Source organism: Sceloporus occidentalis, unplaced genomic scaffold (assembly GCF_023333645.1).
Source record: "Sceloporus occidentalis isolate IW3139 unplaced genomic scaffold, rSceOcc1.0.p SCAF_56, whole genome shotgun sequence".
Taxonomy (NCBI): Eukaryota; Metazoa; Chordata; class Lepidosauria; order Squamata; family Phrynosomatidae; genus Sceloporus; species Sceloporus occidentalis.
This window is the reverse complement of record NW_028317036.1, coordinates 2,327,115-2,353,334: the sequence shown is the minus strand read 5'-3', so window position 1 is coordinate 2,353,334 and position 26,220 is coordinate 2,327,115. Positions and strand designations below refer to the sequence as shown.

The window sequence follows — 26,220 nt, the reverse complement described above, 5'->3', positions numbered from 1 at the left end:
AAGCAAGGCTGGGAGTCCCTTGTATTGTTGTGTATTGTGGCTGCCAGCAGAGAACTATGAAGTAACACCCTACGAGATTTCTAACACGTTTTCTTGTGCACAGAACAAAAGCAGCTGTATTTGCTAACCCCGCCACCAATAGCTCACTGCATTGTGGATCCGCATTGTTGTATGTGAGCTTATCCCTGATTCCCATCTACTCTACATGACCACTCAACAAATTAGAGGATGATACCCACGGAGCAAAAAACACCTTATAGGGCTATTCTCTAATAAAGAGATATCGCAACCGCTGTGAATATTGGGTACAAAGCCCTTTATTTAAGAACCAAACTACTGTACCAAGCAACATGAACATAAGTGATCAAACAGGCACCAAAAAGCAAATTTTAGATATGATTCATCTTCTTTTAAAAAAAAACTTCAGAGGAAAGGTACTATTGAAACAGATGAAGAACTTGGGGAGTGTTAGTTGTTTCTTTCCTTTCTACAATGGAAAGATAAACTTCCCACTGTACATTCAGATCTAAAATAGCAATATGAAAACTATTCACTTGTACCATATCTTAATCATATAATTATTACTTTTTCCAAATCCTACATTTTACAGTTCTATACTAAATAAGCCTAGATTGGTATTAACATATTAAAAAAAGATATATTATTATTATTATTTATATAGTACCAACAACATACTCAGTACTTCTTACAATACCTATGTTTAAATGGTATGACAAAACTAGAATTTACAAACCAATACATTAGGTGAATCTTACAATTTAGAGATATCTCAATATCGAAGAATACTTACCTTTGTAAGGGTGGATGATAAGATGCTATGAGTAGTTTTAATAAATTAATTCAGTTATAAAAACTGTGACATCCAGATCTAGCTTCTCTTTATGTGCTTTAATTGTGCACATATTGTGACAGATTTTTATTAACATATTACAGTCAATGCAGCAACATGTAATAACTACAGCATGCGGGACACGTTTCTTGCAGACATTCAAGACAGAAAATGAAAACAAAGTTTAATGTTTTTCAATAACATAAGGGGATGTGTTGGAAAAAGAAGAGTCAATTTGTGATCGCTTATCGGTTAAGGTAAGAGGTTATCACATGACTGCTCGGGGTTTTACAATGCATGTTTTTCAAGAAATGCCACATCCTTCAGTAAAAGATGGCAAAAATACCGATTTTTCGAGCAACTCATACAAATGCAATTTATAATATTTCACTCATATCTGTTTACTAACACTGACATGGGAGGACTCGTTACAAACATTCCAGGAGGCAAGTCCAGCTGAGTAATAAAACAGACCAAAAACACATTTGACAGACAACACACTCGACACTCACCATCCAGTCAAGTTCAAAACATGTTTCCAGAAAGAGAATTAATATTTACAAGGAGCGCTGACAGCATCTCTTCACCATGTAAATGCTCGCTAAAGACCTTGGTGACTATATGTGAAATTGCAAGAAAAAAAAATGATGAAAAAGCTTTGGGCAGCGACCCAAAATCACTGGCCCCCTTGCTGGCCCTCTGAAAGAAAGGGTGATATCCTCTTCACCAGCCTTGTAACCCTTGTTACTGGTGGTTGTTTATATAATCAGTATATTTTCTCATCCTCATTAAGCATACTGTAGTATAATTTTAGTGCCAACGAGGACGATGCATCTTGACAGTATATCTTTAACAGGATTCTGGCATTTGACCTGCTAAGGTAAATAGGTGACTTTCACACTTTTAGTATGTAATGGGAAACCAATAGTATTATTTTCAGAAATTATAGTAGTATAGTTTAGATTCGCTGTCCTTTTTGAGGACAGCACTTTTAAAACCTTGAGGGCCAACAAGTTTTCCGTGGTCTATTATTAAAATGTACTCATGCTTTAATTCCCTATTTGACTAATTTATTCAGTACTTTTCTAAAGAAAAAATAGACATGCCCTGGGAACCAACATAAGCATTGCACTAAAAGAAAATAGATATTGTACAAACAACAGAAATTACTGATATTCAGGTCATGGCTGTCTTTACCACAGGGCGAAAAGAACAACTGCCCAGAGCCCAAACATTCCTACACAGCTACACTTAACCAATTACTTGTGTGTCGGTGCATGATTAGAGGCATTAAAATCTGCAAGGGAAGTTAGGTGAAACAAAGAAGAATAATTTCCACATCACCCCTGCCTCAAGTGGTTTGTTCCATGGGCACTTCCTGTATTGAGTGTGCACAGGGAGTGTTTCCTGCAGCAGGATATGCGTCTCAGAGACATCATTGTGTTACTCCTTTTGTATATTTAAATGCAGTTGAGTAAGTTAGGACTGTATAAGTTTTATTCATATGCTTGGGTTGGGTACATTCCTTTTGGTACTGTCCTTCATAAAAAGGGAAATTTATGTTTTTTTTATGGAGATGGGGTTAGAGGCCTAGGCAGGAGGCAAAGCTTTAATGAGAATCTTATGTGTCTTTCTGACTTATTGGTAGATATTTATTGAACCTAGCTATGCATTTAGAAGGAGTCTAATATATTGTATTTAACCAATGCACATGATTGTGGTTGTTGTTTAGGGCTGTAGAACCAGGTGATTCACTCAAAACCCAGAAAATTTAGCAAACAACCGAAAAACATAGACTTAAGGAGTAAAAACCATATCGCGTGGATTTAAGTCCCCGAGAGAGACCATCCATTCTAAACCGGGACACTTGGTTGGTACGCAGGTTGCTAATTATGATAATATCCAGGGCTGGACTGGGTAGTAAAATAAAACCTGGCAACTTAAGGATACGTGCGTCCACATGCTATGCTTTTATGCTTTTGTGGTGGCCACAAGCACACCACAAAAGCAGCGATAAAGGCACTGGCCCAACAGGCATTTGCCCTTTTTCCTGAAGGCCAGTCCAACCCTGATAAGGTCTTTCCTGAGTGGGATGTTCAATTCTTGGTATATAAGAATGGATTTAATTGACACCAAGCTCTGTGTGTGTCCATTATAGCATTCTCCACTTTTCTCCATGCCTAACTGCATATGATGTAATTGTGTTCAAAGCAGGTATGTCAATTTTCTTTACAAATCTTACAATTTACAGTTGTATACATTAAATAAAACCATATAACATTATTGGCAGATGAAAATAAGCAATGAATATGTCTTGAAAATCACCTAAGCTGTATTAGACACAAATCAGAAATTGCAGAAATTTAATAGGATTAAAGCAGCTTCCACTTGATCATATTTGAATTCTTCTTCATTGATTACATGGTAGCAATTTAATTTAATTCTTCATTTTTTATCTCTAGCATTACCAGCATTTTATAATACATTACTTTAACATATAATTGATCCATGATACATATTCAGGAGTACTTTCATACTAAGTGCCATTTAGAAGTAATAATATAAGAAATAATATAGTCAAATTCTGCTAGAAGTCATCAAAATGACCTCTAACTGTAGGAAGATAAAAAATAGCCCTCTTGTCACCATTACAGACTTTAATCACTTTGGCAGTTGAAGAACAGATATTTTAGGCATTTCTGTAGCATATGCTTTGAATAAAAAGAACATTACTCACAATTTGGAATACTACATATTAGTAAATGCTATAATATATATATAAAGATATCTGTATCTATGGACATATGCCTCTACTAACAGTTATTATTTATCAAAAGCTGGCTGGCATTTGCCCCTCTTCATCTGTTGAAGTCTGTTAAAGTTAAAGCAGATGTGGTACATTTCTCAAATGTTACGTTATGCGGTTCAATAGACTACACTAAATATACCGTATTTTTCGCTCCATAAGACGCAGTTTTTTTCCTCCCAAAGTAGGATGAAAAATCAGCCGCGTCTTATGGAGCGAAGATGCAGGCAGGGAGGGGGGGGGGCAACGATATACCGTATTGGCTCGAATATAGGCCGCACTTTTTTCCCCCACTTTAAGACTTTAAAGTGGGGGTGCGGCCTATATTCGGGGTCTAGCGCCCGACGCCCGGGACATGCAGTCCCGGGCGCCGGGCAGGCAGCGGGGTTAGGATACAGATCCCCCGCAGCGGTGCAGGGGACCTGCATCCTACTCCCCGATACGCTCAGACAGCCTCCCCTGCCAGCACTTCCCACGGGGGGGGTGCCGGCACGGGAGGTTGTCTAAGCGCATCGTGCGGATGCGTTTTACCTCTGCACCCCCCGCGGACTTACCGGAGCAGACTCCCGGGTGTCTTGCGGGGTCGGCGGGGGACGTCTACGCAATACAACTTCCGGTGCCGGATGTGCCGCACCGGAAGTTGTATTGCGTAGATGTCCCCCGCCGGCCCCGCAAGACACCCGGGAGTCTGCTCCGGTAAGTTGGGGAGGGGGGGGCAGAGGGGGACAGTGGCAGCGTATCTCGGGGAGGGAGGACAGTGGTAGCATATCTCGGGGAGGGAGGACAGTGGCAGCGTATCTTGGGGAGGGAGGACAGTGGCAGCGTATCTCGGGGAGGGAGGACAGTGGCAGCGTATCTCGGGGAGGGAGGACAGTGGTAGCATATCTCGGGGGGCGGGGGGGCAGAGTGGCAGTATGTTTTTTGGTGCTTTTTTAAAGAAAAAAACTTTTTCTTTAAAAAAGCACCAAACTTTTAGGGTGCGGCCTATATACGGGGGCGGCCTATATCCGAGCCAATACGGTACTCACCAAAAGTGTCCCGGACAGTCTCTGTCTCGCTTCGCCGTCCAGGGGAGGTCTTCATCTGGAGACCGCCGCCTCTGTCGCCGCCTCTCCTCTTCTCTGGTCCGTTGCGACGGCTAAGGGCGGACTGGATGGAGAGGACGGGGGGATTTGACGCAAGCGCCGTGTCACGTATGGCGCCGGCGCATGCGCAGTACGCCGCTTGTAGTCCAACTACACTTCCCATCATGTCTGACCAGCTTTTTTCTGTGCAGGCATGACGGGAGGATGATGTCCTTTTTTTATAGCCCATTTTTTAGCTCAAAATATTTTTTCCTTTTTTTTCTCCTCTAAAATCTAGGTGCGTCTTATCAGCAGGTGCGTCTTATAGAGCGAAAAATACGGTATATTTGTAATAGCATTTGCAGATTAAAAGCAAAACAATATATGTATTAGACACACACCGTTGGCACAGCTTACTTAACCTGTTTACAATGTCCTGATGTTTGCAATTCACACGATTATTCATTATCAATAAGTTATTTCTCCTCTTATACCTTCCCTTTGGAGTGTCTTGAATTGTTCTTGCAGCCTTTTGTAAAGGTCACGGGAGGATGAGAGAAAATAACATATGGACAGCTAAGTAAATCTTGTTTTGCCACCTTTAATTTCATAATCCAGCTACCCTGCATGTAATATATATATATATATATATATATATACCATTCAAAAGTTTGGGTTCACTGTTTCATGGAAAACAATACATTTCTGTTTTCTGTAACATAATTGCAAAATTGTTTTCTAACTATCAATTAGCCTTTTAAACTTGGATGAGCGAACACAACGAGTCATTGGAACACAGGACTGATGAGATTGATAAAGGAGTCATTGGAACACAGGGTGATGAGATTGATAAAAGAGTCATTGGAATACAGGAGTGATGAGAGTGATAAAGGGCCTCTGTACGCCTATGAAGAGATTCCATTAAAAACGTTGTGGCCAAAAGTTTTGAGAATGACACAAATATTAATTTTCACAGCTTCCTCAGTTTAGATGATGACAATTTGCATATACTCCAGAACGTTATGAAGAGTGATCAGATGAATTGCAATCAATTGCAAAATCAACTTAATGCAAAAAAAACCATTTCCACTGCATTTCAGCCCTGCACCAAAAGGACCAGCTGACATCATGTCAGTGATTCTCTCATTAACACAAGTGAGAGTGTTCATGTGGACAAGGCTGGAGATCACTCTGTTATGCTGATTGAGTGCAGAGCTTGCTCAGAAATGATGCCAGCGGGGGTCAGCATGGCCAGAGTAGGCCCTGACTGGGCTCCCGAGTAGGGCTTTGGTGCCATATTTGGTAGGTTGGGGGTGGGGTTTAGGGGGTGATTATTTAAGGGGTTGTGACACGAGGTTTGGGGACATTTTGTAGTCACCTTACCTTGTGTTGTTTGTCCCGCCCTCCCTCCTTGTTTATTGTATTATGTTGGGGTATTTCTGCTGTCACAGCTGGGTGGGTAGCTTACCAGGCATCTAGGGGATGTGAATGCTCTGGGGGAGAGCATTTGATGGGAGGTTCCCGGTAGGTGGTACTGGGAGCCTCAGGTTTGGGCATCTTGGTATGTCCGTCCCTGTGTGGTGGTTCCTAGTTTGCCTGGTAGGCTTTATGGTTTTTGTTAATAATTTATGTTTATTGATGTTATTTATTTCTGATTGTTTGAGACATCCGGAAAAAAAGCTTATCCAGAGAAGACAAGGTGAGTGCTACAATCAGTCCTGTGTCATGCCAACTGTAAAGCATCCTGAGACCATTCATGTTTGGGGTTGCTTCTCAATCAAGCGAGTGGGCTCACTCACAAGTTTGCCTAAGAACACAGCCATGAATAAAGAATGGTACCAACACATCCTTTAAGACCAACTTCTCCCAACATCCAAGAACAGTTTGGTAACGAACAATGCCTTTTCCAGCATGGTGGAGCACCTTTCCATAAGGCAAAAGTGATTACCAAATGGTTCAGGGGAAAAAAACATCGAAATTTTGGGTCCATGGCCAGGAAACTTCAAGACCTTAATCTCGTTGATAACGTGTGGTCAATCCTGAAGAGGCGGGTGGAGAAACAAAAACCCACAAATTCTGACAAACTTCAAGCATTGATTATGAAAGAATAGGCTGCCATCAGTCAGCATGTGACCCAGAAGTTAATTGACAGCATGCCAGGGCAGATTGCAGAGGTCTTGAAAAAGAAGGGTCAACACTGCCTACATTGACTCTTTGCATAAACTCAATGTAATTGTCAGTAAAGGCATTTAGCACTTATGAAATGCTTGTAATTATACTTCAGTATACCAGAGTAACATCTGACAAAATATCTACGAACACTAAAGCAGCAAACTTTGTGAAGACCAATACTTGTGTCATTCTCAAAACTTTTGGCCACGTGGCCCTCATGTATTAAATACTGCATTAAGTATACAGGTTTACTTTCAAACAGTATGTCTATCTAGATTTGACTCAACTAACAAACATTTGGGGGACTTCACTACTCCTGTATCTTGGTTCGCTACCGTCTGTGTGCATTTTATCTGTATATACAATTCGTATGCCTTATTAATTTGTATATCGAATGTTGATTACTGATATGCCCTACTTACTGGTTTTGTTAGTTTAATTATTTTAATTCCAGTGTGTTTGTTCCTTGCTGGTTTCTAATAAAGATACTCCGACAATTAATACTAAACGCAACGGGAATCACAAATAAATCAATTTGATCCCAAAATAACTAGCATTTCATATTTTCATAATCTTCTTAAAGTTATGTTTGTATTCCCTTTATGAATGATCACAGTATGACGTATTCCTGTGAGTTTGTTACTATATTGTTAGATGAATTACCAGAACCCTGTTGCTGCCCTACAAATTACTATTTTTTTCATATTTACATATGCCGTGTCGTACCAGAAATGAATTAAAAAAAACATTTAATGATTCGTATTCCATCCCAACAGTTCAATTATTCCTTCTTAATATTGGAGCTTAAATATTTTTCGAGAATAACTGAATCCACAAGTACAGGCTGCATCAGTAACTATAACAAATAATCTTAAATCAAAATCCTCAGAATAATAATAATTGGATGTGGAAAAATAATAAGGTTCTCAACAATCAGTTTTAATATGGAAAGTAGAACTGTGCCCTAGAAACAATTTTGCATTGACAGATCATACAAACTAATCACAAGTGTTTAAAGGGAGTGTTCCACTACACCACAAACAAATAAAACTTTGTTTTGCTTCTCTGAAGGTTTAACCCCTTCGTAACAATTGCCGGTCCGGGCACGTCACTGAAAATCGTGACGATTATGACAATTGACGTGCCAGGACCGGCACGTCTTTAAACGGGTGAAAAAATCGATCCGTGATCGATTTTTTCACTCAAACGGTGTTGCTCTAATGCCTCGACATCGAGGCATTGAGCAACACCAAAAAAAACATTCCCGCCCCCCCCGATCGCTCCTAGGAGCAAAAAAAAAACATGTTTGAAAGACTGCACGTCTTTCAAACATGGCGGCGCCCGCCGCCGAAAAACGGGTTTAGGAAGCGATCGCGAGTCGCTTCCTTTGCTTAGCTGGTGTTGCTAAGATGCCTCAGTATCGAGGCATCTTTGCAACACCTGTTTAGCAAAGGAAGCGACTCGCGATCGCTTCCTAAATGCTCAACTTACCTTCCCGGTGCCGGTGTCTTCGAAACACACGCGGTGTTTCAAGATGGCGGCGCCCATCAAGCCGGGGGGCGGAGCCTGCTGACATCATCGGGGGGGTGTTGCTGGATGTCATGGACATCCAGTGAATAACACCCCTAGTGGTCAGATCACTCATAAGAGTGATCATGATTTGATAAATCAAAGGCAATGTTTTCTAAACATTGCCTTTGATCAGTATTGGATCTGCCCCCCTCCTTCACTTGCTTCTAGTGAGGGAGAGAGACAGATCGGTGTGTTCCCTAATAAAAATATATATATATTGATCCAAAGGCTCTTATAAGAGCCACCCATATAATATTAACCCCTTCATTGCCATTGATCACTGCATAAACAGTGATCTTGCATAGTGGCAATTGTTTTTGGGTTTTTTTTTTTTACATGTTTTTTTACTTTTTTTAGTTTTTTTTACTTTTTTTAGGTTTTTTTTTTATTTTTTATTATAGCCATTAACCCTTTCCTTCCCCACTATTTTTGCTGCAATTCTTACCATGCAGCGGTATACGGCTGAGGAGGCGTATGCCTTTTTGGCCACAGATTCTGAGGCCACTGATACAGCGTCAGATTTTGACGTTGGTCAGTTCACAGATACATCTAGTGATGTATCTGTGGCTGTTAGGACGCCTACCACACGTAGTCGTGGCAGTGCACCAGAGGCATGGGTAGCGCCTAATAGGTACAAGCCAGCTATCCCTCCTTTTTCTGGAATTCCTGGCATCAATATTGATGTTACAGGATTCACTCCACTGCAATTTGTGCAGGTTTTTTTGGGAGACGATGTCTTGGGAGACATTGTCACACAAACAAACATTTATGCCCAGCAGCACCGTGCTGCTAGCCCTAATTCTTTTTGGGCAAAACAGCCATGGACTCCCATTGACGTGCCAGAATTTCTTAAATTCTGGGCACTCACAATGTTAATGGGCATTATAAAAAAGCCCTCCATCCGCTCCTACTGGAGCACCAGCCCCATCTTTAGTACCCCCATTTTTGCCCAAACTATAACTAGGCAAAGGTATGAAATGATTCTTCGTTTCATGCATTTTAGCGACAACAGCCTGTGCCCCCCTAAGGAGGACCCCCAGTTTGATAGGCTGTACAAAATCCGCCCCCTGATTACCCATCTCGCTGCCAGGTTTCCAGAGGTTTATACACCTGGAAAAAATATCTGCGTGGATGAATCCCTAATGAAATATAAAGGAAGGTTGGGATTCAAGCAGTATATTCCTTCCAAGCGCTCCAGGTATGGAGTGAAGGTGTATAAGCTCTGTGAGAGCGAGACAGGATATACTCATGCCTTCCGGGTATACGAGGGTAAGGATAGCTACCTTGACCCTCCAGGTTGCCCAGATCATCTGGGCACCAGTGCCAAGATTGTTTGGGACCTAATATTCCCCCTTATGAACAAAGGCTACCACTTGTATGTAGATAACTTCTATACAAGCGTCCCTTTGTTCAAGCTGCTGTATTGTTTCGATACGGTAGCTTGCGGTTCTATAAAAAAGAACCGCTTGGGTTTCCCACAACGCCTGGTACGAACCCGGCTAGGAAAGGGGGAGACCTCAGCTCTACGCCAAGAGGAGCTTTTGGCATTGAAGTTCAAGGACAGAAAAGAGGTGTGCATGCTGAGCACCATCCACGATGAGAGAACCGTGGAGGTTTCTGTCCGTGGCAGAGCTGGGGTCACTACAAAGCCAGTGTGCATCAGGGCCTATAACAAGCACATGGGTGGAGTTGATCTGTCAGATCAACTCCTACAGCCCTACCTCATTATGAGGAAGACAAAGGCCTGGTACAAGAAGGTTGCAATTTATCTAATGCAAATTGCAACCTATAACGCTTTTTTGCTGCACAAAAAAGCAGACACTGGGCTGAAGCTGTCTTTTTTGCAGTTTCAGCTCGAAGTAATTTCAGGTATCTTGTACCGTGATGCACCTGGTCCCGAAGTAGTGATGGGAACCAACAGAATTGGGGCTACCCATTTTATTTTTAAAATCCCCCCTACAGCAAAGAAGCAGAATCCCCAAAAGAGATGCAGGGTATGCTACAGCAGGGGGCAAAGAAAGGACACCACATTTTACTGTCCAGATTGCCCTGGAAAACCTGCACTCTGTGTCAGTGACTGCTTCAAGCTGTATCACACAGTTTCCCATTTTTAATTTTTTTTTTGTTCCTGCTCCATTTTTGTATTTTTTTTAAATTTTTTGTTACATTTACTGTTTTTTAGCTTTTATTTGCTCCACCATTTTTAAGCGTTTTTATTTGCACTGTCAAGTGACCCCTGTGTCCATTCCGTGGCATGAGGGACCACTTAAGGTGCTAGATCAAATCCCTTCTTGGAGATAGGCCAGGCTTTCTTGTAACCTGTCCCTACTGATAGTTGGGTACAAGCATTTTTCTTTACCCAGATGTAAAATTCCTACTGAATTTGAATTGCTCATGTTCCAAATGTGGCCCTTTTGCCCCCAAACAATCTGACAAACCCATGCATGTGGGGTATCAATGTACTCAGGAGATGTTGCTGGACACATATCTGGGTGTTGTGTGACAGCAACATATACCAGGAGCTGTAATTTCACACCTGAAGTACAAAGTATGTGAAAAAAACACCAAAAACAATTACTATCCCAAACTTTGACAAGGGTTGGTGGTAGGATTAGTGCATGGAAAGGGTTAAACTATCAGCATCTAAAATACCCTGGGGTGTCTAGTTTTCAAAAATATATGGTTTGGTGGGGTAAATTTAATTTGCTGGCTTCAAAGATGCCCCAAATACCACATAGAGACAGAATTACCAGATTCAGAGAAAAATGGTTTTGAATTAGCAAAACGCTACTTGTACTTATTGCCCCATAACGTGTAGAAGAAAGCAAAAAAACATAAAAACATTGGGTATTTCTAAACTCGGGACAAATAGTAGAATCTATTTAGCAGGTTTTTTCAGTAGTTTTTTATGATGAATAAAAGATTTTTCAAATAAAAGTGAGAAAATGTGTTTTTTTTTCAATTTTTCGTCATATTTTATTATTTTTATTATAGGAAATTACATCATATGAAAAAAAAAAGCCCTTCTTGTCCTGAAAAAAACAATATATAACTTGTGTGGGTTTAGTAAATGGGTTAAGAGAAAATTACAGCTAAACACAAACACCGCAGAAACGATAAAACAGCCATTGTCACGAAGGGTACAAAAAGTAAAATCAGCCTTTGTCACGAAGGGGTTAATCACATACAACCAACACAATTTTAAAAAGCTTTTTTGAGCTTCTATGGCAACAACCAATCAGTGCCTACTTCTTATGACATGACAGTTATATGTTCCTGTAAAAAATACACACGCTTGTCCCTGCAAATGGGTCAGGTCTTGCCTTCAGTTTACCTCTAAGAGCATATACTGTACATGTATGTGTTCATATATTATCACGTAAATGAGACTTTCCAATGAAGTAAATTAAATTTACTTTATTGTTCTGTAATCTCTGCAACAGTTGGTCAAGTACTACTATCTATAGCAAATGTGTAACCTTTATTATGAAAATATTCATTACCAGTTTTTTCCTGTGAATGAGAATTTAAGCAAAATCAGTTATCTCCCTGTTTAATAATTTACTCACTGTATTACAAACAATGCTCTGCAGGGATCTGGAAAAAAATAATGCAAATAGAACTTGCTTTAGTGTTAATTTAGATATTGTGCTAATAATCATGAAAATATTACAGCTGCACCAAACAAAAGATAGTAGCAGGGAAAATATATTTTCTTAATGATTATAAAGCATTTTAATACTTAATGTATATTTTTCCTCTTTAATGGTTTGTTCTAAATTGTGAATTTACTACTAGGAAAGTGCTGGCTGGCAATGTTTTACACATGAGGCAAGACCGGTCAATAAAGCTTCTTGCTTCTCCCAATTTATTCTTATCGGTTGCCCCTACCCTTTTTGTTTAGTGTTACAAAGTGTGCCTCTCAATTGTCAATCTGTTTCTTATGTTTGTGATTCCCCTGAAAAGATTAACCCAAAAATGGGGTCTGGAAGTAAATATAAGTAGAATAACACTGATAGATGTTGTATCCTTCCCCTTTTTGAAGGTCCATTAAACAGCATGTTAAGTATACTGAGAAAGTTATCAGCATTCAAAGTGACTGGATCCACAATGGATGAATGGATACTCAGAAAAGACAGTAAGGAAATGTTACTTTTGACAATTACAGTGACACATTACAACTGCAGAACAAAAAATGTAAATTCTTTATGGGCACTACATGAATGAACAGTTGCATTTTAAAATTTAAAATACATATAATTGAATTATTTTAGAACCCTATACTAAACTCCTTATGTAAATACAAGGCACCCAGAATACATATTTATTACTAAGGTTAAACAATTGATTTAATAAATAGTAAGTGTTAAGGCATAATCCAAACACAGTGTATCTTTCTTTTAAACCATCTACTGAACCTAGCAGTAAGCCATGTCCCTTGCCTTATCATCTCACCTGCCATGAATGTTCTACCAACTCTATAAGACTTGTAGTTACAAGGAAGGGCTTCAGTTTACTCACAAGGTTTGTTTTTTTCTCTTCAGTTCAGAGTGAAATAAAAAAAGACAAATACAGAAATGTGAAAGGACAGAAGTGAAAAACATGGAAGATATATGATGTACATAAGACTAAGGTGAAAAATGAAGCCAAAAAGTTGTATGTGGCGATTGTGTCTCATGCTTTAAATTATTAGGGGGCAGTTCACAGTATAATTGTAGACATGTCTTCTATTCTGTGCAGCCATACAAATCAAGTACAAACCTTCTGTTTCAAGATACATTACTGTCCATGAATTTTACTACCATTAACACTTTGAGTCTAAGAGACGTGCGCAACACATCACGTTGGAAAAGACTGCACATCTGTCTGTCGCCTACAGTGTTAAATCTCTTTCCATTCTCATAGATATAACCTGCCATAGAATTTTAGAGTTGCATTCCATATTATTCCTGGTCATTTGTTATTCCCCTGCAGTGCTCCCTAAGTAATAACTCACTAGACAGCTACCTGCACTCATATTTCCTTAACAGTTCCCTTGTTCTCTCACGCTTGTGGAGAAGAAATACAACTCTTGCTCTGGAACAAGCTCTTCCTTTTTTAATTAGCTCCCAAGAAATTGTAACCAACATTATTATATATATGACAACTATAACAATTAATTCCTTCACAGATTCCATTAGTGTCCATGTATAGAGGGAGCCATTCTCTCCACTAGATTAATCAAAGAATAACTCCCATTGGAAATTGTTCCCTATAAATTTCTTGCTTTTTGCCTTTGGTTTTAGACTAGAGTATTTAATACGTGACCTATAAACTGTATCCTGGAACTGAATAATCTTAGAGTGAATCAATCTTCATAAGTTTGATAATATTTCATTTTAAACATGGCATTGGATAGTGTACAGTAATTGGCAGTGTTGCCCAGGAACACATTACATGTATTTGACTGCTTTGTTTTGCTAGGTTTACTACCTACAAATGTTGTGCTGCCAAATTATTTTGATAAATGTATGGATTATTTTTTAGCATAGAATAATATAGAGAGATATAACAGGTTATAAGCAGCAGCGTATTTACCTTGGGCACTCCTCAAGGTCCGACTTAGGTCAGTGACCCAGCCGCTCCCCTCTGCATCCACCATTTTAATTGTGGAGCGCTGAGGTATGATGTCATATCCCAGTGCTCTGTGTCTTTAACCCAAATAACACCATTTAATGCATTCTATGCAACGCAGTCTTCCATAGTATCAATGTGACAGCTGGGGAAAGGAGGCAAAAAAAGAAGCAGAGTTGACAGAGAAGGTAAGGAGAGATTGAGAGAGAGCATAAGAGAGAGAAAGAGTATCCGAGAGTGGGTAAGAGTGAGAGTGAAAAAACAAGACAAAATTCAAACAAGAATTCAAAGCTGTTTGCTTCGTTCTTGTTTGTTTTGTTGGGGAGTCCCTCCTCGTATTCAGACATTCAAATAAAATTGTGTAAATTGGCAAATTCTAACATTTATATAGGGACTGACATTATAGAGACCGTCAGTGTCAGATGTCTCTATAATTGTGTTTATAGTCCTTGCACACTTACAATTAAGCACATCCGTGAAATGCATAAAGTCTAAACTGTTTTTGGCCCTGGGATTTTGTCTGTGAATAACAAAGTTGATTGATCTAGAAGAGATTTCATGCACTTTTTGTCTTTATTGTAAACTTCTTAGGGATTGCAGCCTCCTTTGGGGCAGAGCACCTCTTCCTGATCCTCGGAGGGGCCCATAGTGCTTGTAGTTGGCTGCCACTACATAGCCTGACAAACAAGTGTTTAACAAATTCTTCTGTGAGCAAACCTTTTGAGCACAGAGAACACACATTTTGTTGAATTGGGACTTCCAGCACAATTGCTTCATTGTAAATGCTGCTTACCTGTGGCAGACTTCCAAAACACATTGCACTAATAAGACTATAAAGTTTAACAATCTATTGTTGTTTTTAGGCAAACTGTACATAGTGGCAATGTGTAAAACATATAAAAAAAACGACTGTGACAATGGTGAAGACATATATAAAAATGACTATTTTATATTAAATTACAATTGCAGCTGTGCTATCAGGACCAGTCCTACCAAACTAGTTGCCTGCATAGAGCACTCATCCTAAAATGGGCTGTACAAGCATATGCAAGAAAGGAGCACTAAAGACATGGGGGTTTATTCACTAAAGTGGGAGTTGGCAAGATAGTTACTCCTAACAAGTTCTTGCTGCAAAAAGTCGACCCTACATAATGCATAAAAATCTCTTAAAAATCATGCCATCAATTGAACTATGCATTGAACTATAAGTGCCCTTGAAGGTTGTGCTTAAAGGGGAACTGCTATCTTAAAATGCATATTCTTTTATCTTTACTTTAAAACAAGCCTTAACTCAGTTATCTTAGCCCAATAAACTAAACACACATACTCTTTAAGGTGCTGTATTTTGGCTGGGTGCTTGCCTAGGCCTGACTCTCAGCAGCTCCTTAGTTGCCAACATAACTGACCTCAGCAGCCAAAGTCCTTTGTACTGAGCCTTGTGCAATGCTGGACACGATTACCACGGAGATACATAACTGCATAAAAAAGGGAGATTTCAGGTTTCCTAAAAAGACCCATTATAAGAAGCAGCCCACCACACCCTGGTCATTCAAGGTGCCCTTGGCAAGACAATTTCAGACTGGCAGAAGAAACTAGTTATTGCCATCACTTTTTTGCAGATGACAGGCACCTTTTTGTAATGAAAACACATATGTTTATAAAATCAATGTGGCTGCTTCCTTTTTTGCTGACTTATTCTTATTCTATATAATAAAATGTTGCAGCTATATCAATCAACAAGGACAATGGCAGGGTATACATCATACAACATAATAGTCATATTCTCTAAGCATCATTTAGTGGTAACACACCAAGGATGATGTAAGGTATCTGACTTTGTATCTGTCACTTTTCCCTGTCCTACTTTGTAGTTTTATACTCTAAAACCTATGTAATTAGGTACACAAAACAAAGCAAGAACCCAGCGAATATTAAAAAAACCTAAAAAATCATAAATATTGGGGAATCCGTTACACCATATGGCCATAAATTACTTAGCCCTATATGGTCCTATCCTAATTTTTCTTTAGGGTTGAGCTCCCCGCCTGCCACACAGTTGCCTTATTAATGGTGTCCAGAGAAGGATTTAAATTGCTTGAGAGTCTCTTTTGGGTTTAAATGCAGTCCCACTGATTCAGCTCTTTGGTAAGCAATATAGCTATGAAAAATTACAGCCCATCTAATATGAAAAGGTATCTCAGGAGCCACATGATTCCTCCTTGTTATGTTATCATTCAACTATTAAGGAATGGAAATTTAGGCAGGGCCGCCTTAAATATTGATTGGACTCTGGGCAGGCATTTGCTTCCCGTGGGCAGTACAAGAGAGGTTGCTAGCAGTGGGCTCATGCATTATTGCTAGAGTATTAAAGATGGCCCTGAATTTAGGACATGAAATTGGTTAGAGAAGACTTTGAACTACAGAGCTGAACTTACATAAGATGGGTTTTAAACTAAATGTCTCTAAAACAATTAATTACACTGTTTGCTCAGCAAAAAGCCTTGTATACCACGATATAGGCAGTTTTAATGAATTAATTTATTTATTCTACAAGCTGTGATGGTGAGGTTTATGTCACCAAGCTAAAAGAACCAAAGAACATATCTGGACAAGAGTCATGGAGTATTTTGTTTGGGTACCCATGTGTATTTTGCTTTGACACATCATAATACAAGAAAATATACAAGAAAATATTTTCAAATGATTTTTTGAAAGGAATTACATTTAAATAATAAAATAATTTAAATACATTTTCAAGCAGTTTTAGAAAACCACGAACAGCAATATAGGCTTACCATTATCATTGTATCTGCTATAAAACAATAAAATATCTGTACTGTATAATACAAGAAGTATGTAAAAATAAAACAAAATAAATTGGACAACTGAGGGGCGACCACCACTGTTACTTTATGGGCTTCTCTACACTCATGAATTATACAATCTTTGCCTTCTTATGGGATAAATAAAATAGATATATTCACTCTTTTTGTATGCCGTTTCATTTATCAATATCTATCTGGTGCCATCACACTGGAGATTATTACTGTCCTATAGAATAAGCAAACTTAAGGTTATGTATAATGTCTGTTATTTAGATATAGTGTGAAACGCAATAATAATACAATAGAAGACCTGGCAATTGCTAAATTTTGTCTTATTAACATTCCTTAATACAATTTTATAGTTTTTTTTTAATTATTATTAAAACCATTATACTGTCCGCAGATGTCAGTTGTCAGTCCATAGAACACTAGTAAATAAATGTTAATTTTTGACCCAGTGTTTGCCCATTCTTTGTCCAATATATTTAAAATTCTTTATCTGAAAGGTTAAAGGGGACAGCCAAGTAAAGACTCAACAATTGTTCCAACTTTGCCAAGAGGATTGATTTTTGTTAGTGCATCAGGGTAATTATAAATTGCTGCACAGTGCAATAAAAGTCTTTTTGGCAGTGTGAGCCCTAGAAATCCCTCCATATCTGTATCCGCCAATGCATCTTTCGCATTTCAGTCTCCCAAGCCTCTCTTTAAATAAGGCTTTCATTACTTGAGTAAAATGATTAAACTTTTCAAATGCTCTTTCCTTGATAGTCATTTAGGATAAACAAGATATGTTTATGCCAACTCAGTGTGAATTAAATCGGAATTGTTGTAATGTTTTATTATTATAATATGTGGTGTCAATATTTTACTTTTAGGTATTGGTGCGGGGCCAGTCTTTGTGCCAGGCTACTAAGACAGCTGCCTGAGGCACCTGGTGAAAGGGGTCAGACAGCAGCTGTCACTCCACGAATTGTCTCCAAGGGGTTAAAGTAGGGGGGTGACAGAGAGGCTTCTCACCTGGAGAGCTTTTTGGTCAAGGACCAGCTCTGTAGTGGAGGAAAACTACAAAGTACAATTGCTTCCATATAACTGAGCGTGTGACTATTGGGGTCTAACAGGTTGGGGTGCTAGGCATTGTTAAATTAATTCTAGAATGAAATACAGCCACCCTAGTCACAGTGCAACAACACCAGGGACAGAATCCTGCCTCCAGGTCGCCAGTTGAAGAACAGTGCAGTCAAAGTACAATTTTGTAATAATAGGATACTATACAAAGGTAGTATTCTTTTGGAAGTTAATGGTCATTTTAAGTAGGTATGATTAGACCGCATTACTTTTATTAGGTCGAGGTAGAAACTGTTCTTGAAGGATAAAATACAAGGCTAGAGAGAGAAAATGTGTAGGGGTACTCAAGTTAGTTGTTGTACACTACACCTTAAACTTTGCAAATGGACCAAAAACCATTCAGATTTGGAAAATGAATTTCCTGCCCTTTTGGTTTAGATGAAAATCATAGGGCTTTTTGCATTCGGAAACAAAATTATTTGTCACTCACTCTCATTCAGTCTCTCATGTTCTTTCACACTCTTATTCGTGTTCTCCCACACTCATTTACTCTCACTCACGCTATCTCTGTATGACTTTGATTCTCTAATAATACTTCTGGTTAATTCTCTAATAATCAAGCTGGCAGTAAATGTTAAGAGTTAACTAACATTCCCTGCAGTTAAAATTTAAGAAATCCACATAAATATATTACTCTTAAATATATAAATAATTAAAGCAAGGATGGAGCCCTCTTAAACAAGTGGGGCTCATTCATGTCCCTCCCTTTCTTTGTCCATGTGTAGCTGGGTAGGGAGTAAAAATTAACTAAATCAATGCCCCACCCCCACACTTAGCCATTGCTAAGTAGCCCAGAATTTAGCCCAGACAATATTTTTTATTGGATCGAGTTCACCTGGAAGAAGTGATGTTGTTTTTAAGGCAACGGGTGTTCACACCAAATATTGATTTAATTCAAATCAGGGTATTTCAAATGCTGGTATTTAGACTCTTTCCACGCACTGATTGTGTGTTGTTGTACTTTCTTTTGTGTTTTTTTCACATGTTGTACTTTAGGTATAGATTTATACCTCAAAGCCAAACAATATGTGTTCAGCAGCATCTCCTGAGTACAGTCATACCACTCATGCATATGTTTGTTGGGCGGTTTTGTGGCTAAGGGCCACATTTGGGAGATAATTATTTTTGAAATTGAAATTTTGAAAATCTGGTCATCCTGTCCCCATGTCGTGTTTGGAACATTTTTGAAGCCTGCCAATTCAATTTAGCCCATCACAATATATATTTTTGAAAACTAGGCACCCCAGGACATTTCAAATACTGGTATTTTAATTCTTACTATGTACTAATTCTACCATCAGCCTTTTCACACAGAATGTACTTTAGGTGAATATTTACAGCTCCTGGTATATGTCCCTACCAAACAACTCCATTTAACCCCATGACGTGCCAGGCATGTCAATCGTCCTTAAGGGGTTAAATGATAAAAAAAACAAAAAACATGCCTACTTTTAAAGAAAGGTGCTACAGGAATTACATACTATAATTGATTTGATTATTTAAGTGGCCCATATTTAGTACAATACAATATTTTGCACAATTCATTTAAATACACCATTCAATTTGAAAAAGATAAAATGTTTATAAGACGGCCTATAAACATTTCCCTTGTTTGCTAAATAATTCCTCTTTTTGGCATTGATATTTTCTTATTATTATAATACAAGTGTCTGATATCCCTTCCAGCATTTTCTTTCTATATTCTTCCTCCTTTTTTTGTCTATATCTGACAAAGAAATAGTTACATTAACAGGACCCAGTGGGCTTTTTTTCTTCAGGCTCCTGGCAAAGAAATTCGAACTTAAGCTTTGATTACTCAACTTTCTCTCCTGCTAGACAATCTATCACAAAGAATGTGTGAAGAGTGTGTGTTTTCAGTTTCCCATCTTGGATTTTTTCAAATCCAAATGAAACTTCTAAAATCACTTTTACAGGGCTGCAGCCTTTTGTATGAACCACAATAGGGACACTTGCTGTAGCTCTATGTCATTTTCTCTGGTTACGATGTGGCACTTCTGCGGAGGAAGTATTTTCTTATATCCCATTTTTTGTCCTAATAAGTGGACACTACAAACCTTATATGTGTCATAAATCTGAAGCAAAGTCATAAATCTGAAAAGTCATACTTTTGAAATTACAAAGGTTGGACTGGAAACTTTACAGATTGACTGGAAACACAACTAGCTGCCTACTTCATTAGGTTTATCAAAATCCATATATAATTGACTTGATATATTGCCTTATTTATACACCCTTTGGGTGCACACCAAAATTTAATAAACTGGCTGTGGAGAAGAATTTCTTGCATTGACACAAGTTTCATAATTATTTATAGTGTAGGCAGTAAAAATTAAGAATTTACCAATTTCAATTTTCTGCCAAGGATATGTTGGAAAACAACAGTTGGTACATTTCACAACTGGAATTTAAGATGATCTTGCTGCTTTTATCAACGTGTATGTAGATATTTCCATACCTTGACAGGTGCCGTTCCACTTAGACAAAACAATAATTGAACTCTTTAGCAGGTTGAGCAAATAATCCTTAGGAGATTTTTTTCCTCTGAAGGCATAATCACATACAAAACAACACAGAAACATTCAAGAAGCTTTTTTCAGTTTATAAACCAATAACCTATAACTGTCTGCTTTTACATCTAATGACAACTAAGTATGCTTGGCAAAGACTATGAATATGACTTATTTTACTTAAATAGAATGATTTCTGCAAATGGTCTGGGTATAATGTTTCTATTGCTATATTTACTTATTAAATGCAATAGGATATTTCAGTTCTACCAAATTAACTGGAATAACATTGTTTTCTTTGTCTTAAAGAAACAGTCTATTGAATGCATATGAAGGTACCTAGTAAATACTTCTGCATGTTTACTATTTGCAGTTTAGATATGTGTTTTATCCAGGGGAAAATTAAATATATTCCTTGCACAATAAGATTATTTAACTTTTTTGTTTTTGCTTGTATCAATGTTATGAGCTTCAGTGGCTAGAATAAAAAAAAATCTTTATGAAGACCAGACCAAGTTGAAAAATTGGTAGAAATATGTTTTGCAAATAAAATATTTTTGAAATATAGTTTGGACATGTATTTAATATATTTAAACAAGTTTAAAATGGCTAAGTTGACGGGCTGCATCATTCGACCTCCAAACAATGTCCAACAAGGTCCTTCAAACAATAAAAAACTGCTGCTGTATAATTTACAAACACAGTGATCAAACCCTATATATATATATATATATATATATATATATACTACAATAAAACTTTAAAATAAACCTATTTTTTCCAACTTTTACTGTCTTGTTATTTATAAAGCTTGTCCTGTCTGTAAAGTTAATCATAACAGCCTATGTTACAAATGAGGTATAATAACAGTTCTGCTCTTGTGAATTGCTGCTTGTAACATCGCCCCTGAGAAGATGTGACCTGTTCTCTGATAAAGTATGGCGACATGTCACTGTGACCTAACAACCTGCCATAGCTATCTAACGTATGCCATCAGCAATGGGACTAAAGACGAGGCAGGCTGGGCTCAAGCACACAGTGGTAGATACACATTACCAAAGATACAAGTAAACATACTGCTACAAGTATTCTTCACAATGCTATAAAGCAAGTTAGCGGGCCAAACAAATATGATAAAATAACACCTTTTTAAAACTGCAATGACAACTTTTTTTTTTAATGAATGACTTTAATAACAATAATTTTTTATAGGTTAAAATATTATATATAGCATAAAAAGCAAATGTTTAAATGTTTGGTTTTATTTCAATTTAGAAATTTTAAGATATCAAATACCTTGGAATCAAGACGTCATGTATTTTTAAAAAGTCTTGCCATTGTCAGGTATTCATCATTTTTATTTTGTAGCATAAGAAAATCTTTTTTGTGGAGGTTATTAATATGCAATATAAACTGTGTTATGGTCACTATAAAGCCAGGGGATCACCTTAATGTAACAACCTTGTAATGAGGCTAGAAACATAACAAGAAAATAGAATGAAAAACAAAATTACAAAAATAATTCTACACCGAGGAAATTGTAGAGGAATTGCATTGGCAGCCTGGTGCACAAAATGGCACTTATTCATACAGCCCTATCTATTAAATTAGGTCAATGAGCTTTAAAACTGAAGTGTAGCCCAGAATTATTTCGATTCAACTGACAAAGACATCAGTATAAGGCGGAAAAATAACTTTATTTGTCTTACTTAAAATGATATATGGAGCACTTGTCTGTTTATTCCACAGCAAACAGCTCGGCAAAAACTGCAGTAATCCCCTAGAGAGCTGCAAGTGATAGCAATAAGTTTCTTAAGTAGATCTCTCCAGTGAGTTAATGCCTACCAGGTATCCATTATTTTAAATTCAAAGGACTTTCTTTAAATAATGTTACATGGAGTAGTGCTTTTTGTAACATAAATTGTGTCACAATAATGGTGTTTTTGAAATAGGTAAGCATGTATTTCCAATACAAAGGGAAACAGTCTAAAAAGAAGCGCAGACTGCAAATTGGCTTCCTAATCAAATGGGGGCTTTGGTTAAAATTGACCTTGTTTGATGCATTCACCAGAGAGCAGTGAGATCCCAATAAAGAGTTATGTTTGGATAATAAAGGTGGTTCAGCATCACGAGCCTTGACTTATATAATGCAAGGGTAGTTATAGTTCATAGCAACAATGGATTTTGGTTAAGATTTTTTTAGGTTAAAAACTTGCTGCATTGCTTGGTCCTCCTCACTAATGCTTATGAAAAGAGTCACTGTCTTCACTTCACAAGACAGAAGTTGCTATATTTAAGTATATACCTAAAAGGTGGCATCCATCCATGAGTACGTGGAGTGTGTGCATTAATGTGTGATTGTATATGTTAGTACGCAAGTGTAGAAAAACTCAGAATTACATATGTATATAAATAGGTAGATGTGCAAAGGGACCAAAATTATTTTGTTCATTTTTGGTCCATTTATTTTCAGGCAACACTTTTCATTCCCTGCCCATCTGTTAGGGCAAGAAACCAGACAGAGACAGAGTATGGTGCAAAACAGCTTTATTAATAAAATATATGTACTGTATATATATATCGTGGTCCAAAATCGTAATCCAAGAGACTATCTGGGGTCAGTAGCCAGACTGGGTAATCAGATGAGCAAAAGTCAGGAGTGCAGATATCAGAATCAAAGCCAGTAGTAAGGAGCAAGTAGAGAAGTCAACCAAGCCAGATCATAAACAGGAATTCACCGAATAGCAGGAAATGCACTTGGTAGCCGGAAACAATGCAAGGGAAAGGAGGTAATGAGTCTTGCTGCTTAAATAGCCTGGACTGAGTGGGAAAGGGGCTGGCTGATAGCAACCAGTTGAGTAACAATGACAACTGAGAATGAAAGAAGTTGGTTCTTATCTAACAGCTTTAGTTGCCCAGTGCCCACATTGACTCTCACACACTCTCTCACACTCACTCTCATTCTTGTGTACTCTATCACGCTCTCTAAAGGTTTCCCTACCTTCTCTGTCGATCTCTTCTTTGTCAGGGACATAACCTGGTGGGACAGTGCTTGCGGTGACATCCTCTCCCCGATCCTCCAATTGGGGTGAGGGCATAACCGAAAGTGCCATCATTTTTCCCTATCTTGAACTTATGGCAATATGGTGGGGTGTCCAGCAACATCCTCTGACTGGGAGGAGGATGTTACCGGATATTAACACAAGTGCCACCACTTTGGCAGATGTTCCCGCTGGATTATATCGGCAGAGACACCAACAAAGACAAAAGTTGAATTCGTACGAATAGTTGAATTTCGCAATGCATATGAATCCGAATGCACAAGTCCATAAAACTGTTAAAATTTCTGCGTTAAAATGTGAACTGCGCTAAAGAAGTACTGGCGTGTGTACACATGTTTGAGTGTATATATGAGTGTATCTATATGTTTGTAAATATGAGTGTGCATGTATATATGTAGATTTATGAGTCAGGGCTGCCAGCCAACCAAACAACATCTTAACAAGTTTAACAAAGTCAACAGTGTATGAAAGGTTTTGACATTGAGCTGTATCATTAAAATAATCTAATTATTGTGGGCTTTTTTTTTATAAAATGAGTTTATTATTTACATTCCTTATTATATGTGTTTTAGCTTCATTAGCCTGCAACGCTGGAAAAAATTATACCTTGCAGTCCTATTTATCAAATTAATGGTGCAATTTCACAGTGACACTTTTCACATTCATTAACGCGAGTACAGTAAAATACATTTACATTACATTAGTGTGATGTAATAAAGATATAGAATGCACAAACGTGTCATGCACAATGAAAATAAAACACATCTATAAACCAAAAACACAGCAATATTTCTTTTTGTGTGGGCTCATTGTTTTGTGAGCAGAATCAACAGAATCCAGTTGTTTGTCATCTGAGAGATGTTATTCAATGTGAGTGGGCAGAAATAGAAATTCTGAAACAGACCAGAGTAATGTGCAATTAACCAAGAACATCATATAAATCTTAATAAAATATCACCAAAAACATTGAATTTATTTATACCATTGTACCCGTATCTTTACTTTTTGGAGCTATATTAACTCAACACAAGCGAAAGATAATCTCTCAATTTTCAATAAAAAAAAGGAATTAGTTTAAATTAAATTAGTTTTAATAGAAAGTAAAATAGGTATTAGAAAATTAGAAAAATAGAAGAATCTTCAAATTGGTATGAGATCTATGATATTTACAAATGATGGTACTATTCACTCAATTTAGTTGATATTATGTTGGTTTTACCTGATTCATAACATTTTAAAATGTATTTCTGCTTAAAGGCACCTAGAGTTATTGCTGAGGATTACGGTACAGCACTGTAATACGTCAGTCCTATAATTACTATTGAGACCTTGTTAATAGTTGTGTGTGTGTCTGCGTGTGTGTAAATATCACAAACAAACACTTGGTGGTGATGGTATTGCTACGTCATGACCACTGGTAAAAACAGAAATACTGAGTGTCATTGCATGCTAGCTGACACAAATACAATCAAACGCTACTTCTGTTGTACTTAACTTACCGTATTTCCTTAGGTATAAGACGCACCTTTTTTAGAAAAATTTTGGGTCTAAAAGCTGGATGCGTCTTATACAGCGGTGGTAGATTTTTTTTTTTTACCAGAAAGGGGACCTGCTGCTTACCTCTGTGTTGTTCAGCAGCGCCTCTTGATCCGTCGCGGCGACACAGGAACCCAGTGGAGTCACGTGAATGTACATCGCATCACATGACTCCGCTTCTTTTCCTGTTCCTGTTCGAGCAACGCGGAGGGGAAACAGCGGCCCTCACGGAAGTCTGCGAGCGGCACCAGAAGATCTGCAGTTCAGGTAAGGGTGGGGGAGTAAATGAATATGTGTGTGTCTGGAAGTGATGTGCATCTACTGGCTGCCTGAGCATGATAGGAGTGTGATTGCTAATAATTGCTAGCAACTAACATCAATCACACTCATATCATGCCCAAGCAGCCAGTACAATAACTTTATGTAATATATTTTTAGAAAAATTTCGGGGCCCCAAAATTAAGGTGCGTCTTATACATGGGGAAATACAGTAGTTTCCACTGGAATGGCTCATTGTAGCACTGCTGTACCTTGGTCATCTTGATTAGATAGTGAGGCAGACATGACTCTCACAGACTTTACTATTTATAACCCCTTCCGTACCGATGACGTACCTGGTACTTCCTGGTTGGGTGTCACCCACAGACCGGGGCGTACCAGGTACGTTATCGATGATGCGCGATCAAGCGTCCCTATGGATGCTGGGTGTCCACAGCGATCCGTAGCAGCCACTCCCCCTCAATTCCGTGCACGTGGTCGTTTTGAAGCGAATCACGAGCATGGAATTTAAATATTTAAATAAAACTGCGGCCTTCAAGGGAAGAGGCAGTACAAGAACGCCGGTCCTGAAGGTTAATACAAAATAAACACATACAAACAAAATATATACATCGTACTGCATATTATAATAACATGTCATAAATATGTTAATTTCACAAACATCGCTTTGTTGGGCAAGGACATTAATTTCATTTGATTGCTTGCAAGCTTTATAAAAGACAAAATCTGATAGCTATCAGTATTATCCTGCAAATTGGAGATGCTCCGTGACTAGTTTAGTGCCGCAT

The 26,220-nt window shown here is 38.1% G+C and overlaps 1 non-coding gene across 1 annotated transcript; it reads left to right on the top strand.

The window, feature by feature from the left end:
- The first annotated feature begins 10,681 nt into the window (after positions 1–10,681).
- On the top strand, positions 10,682–10,811 carry LOC149287811 (small nucleolar RNA SNORA35). Its single transcript, XR_016277435.1, has one exon. It is a non-coding gene; the product is annotated as a small nucleolar RNA SNORA35 (small nucleolar RNA).
- The last annotated feature ends 15,409 nt before the right edge of the window (positions 10,812–26,220 follow it).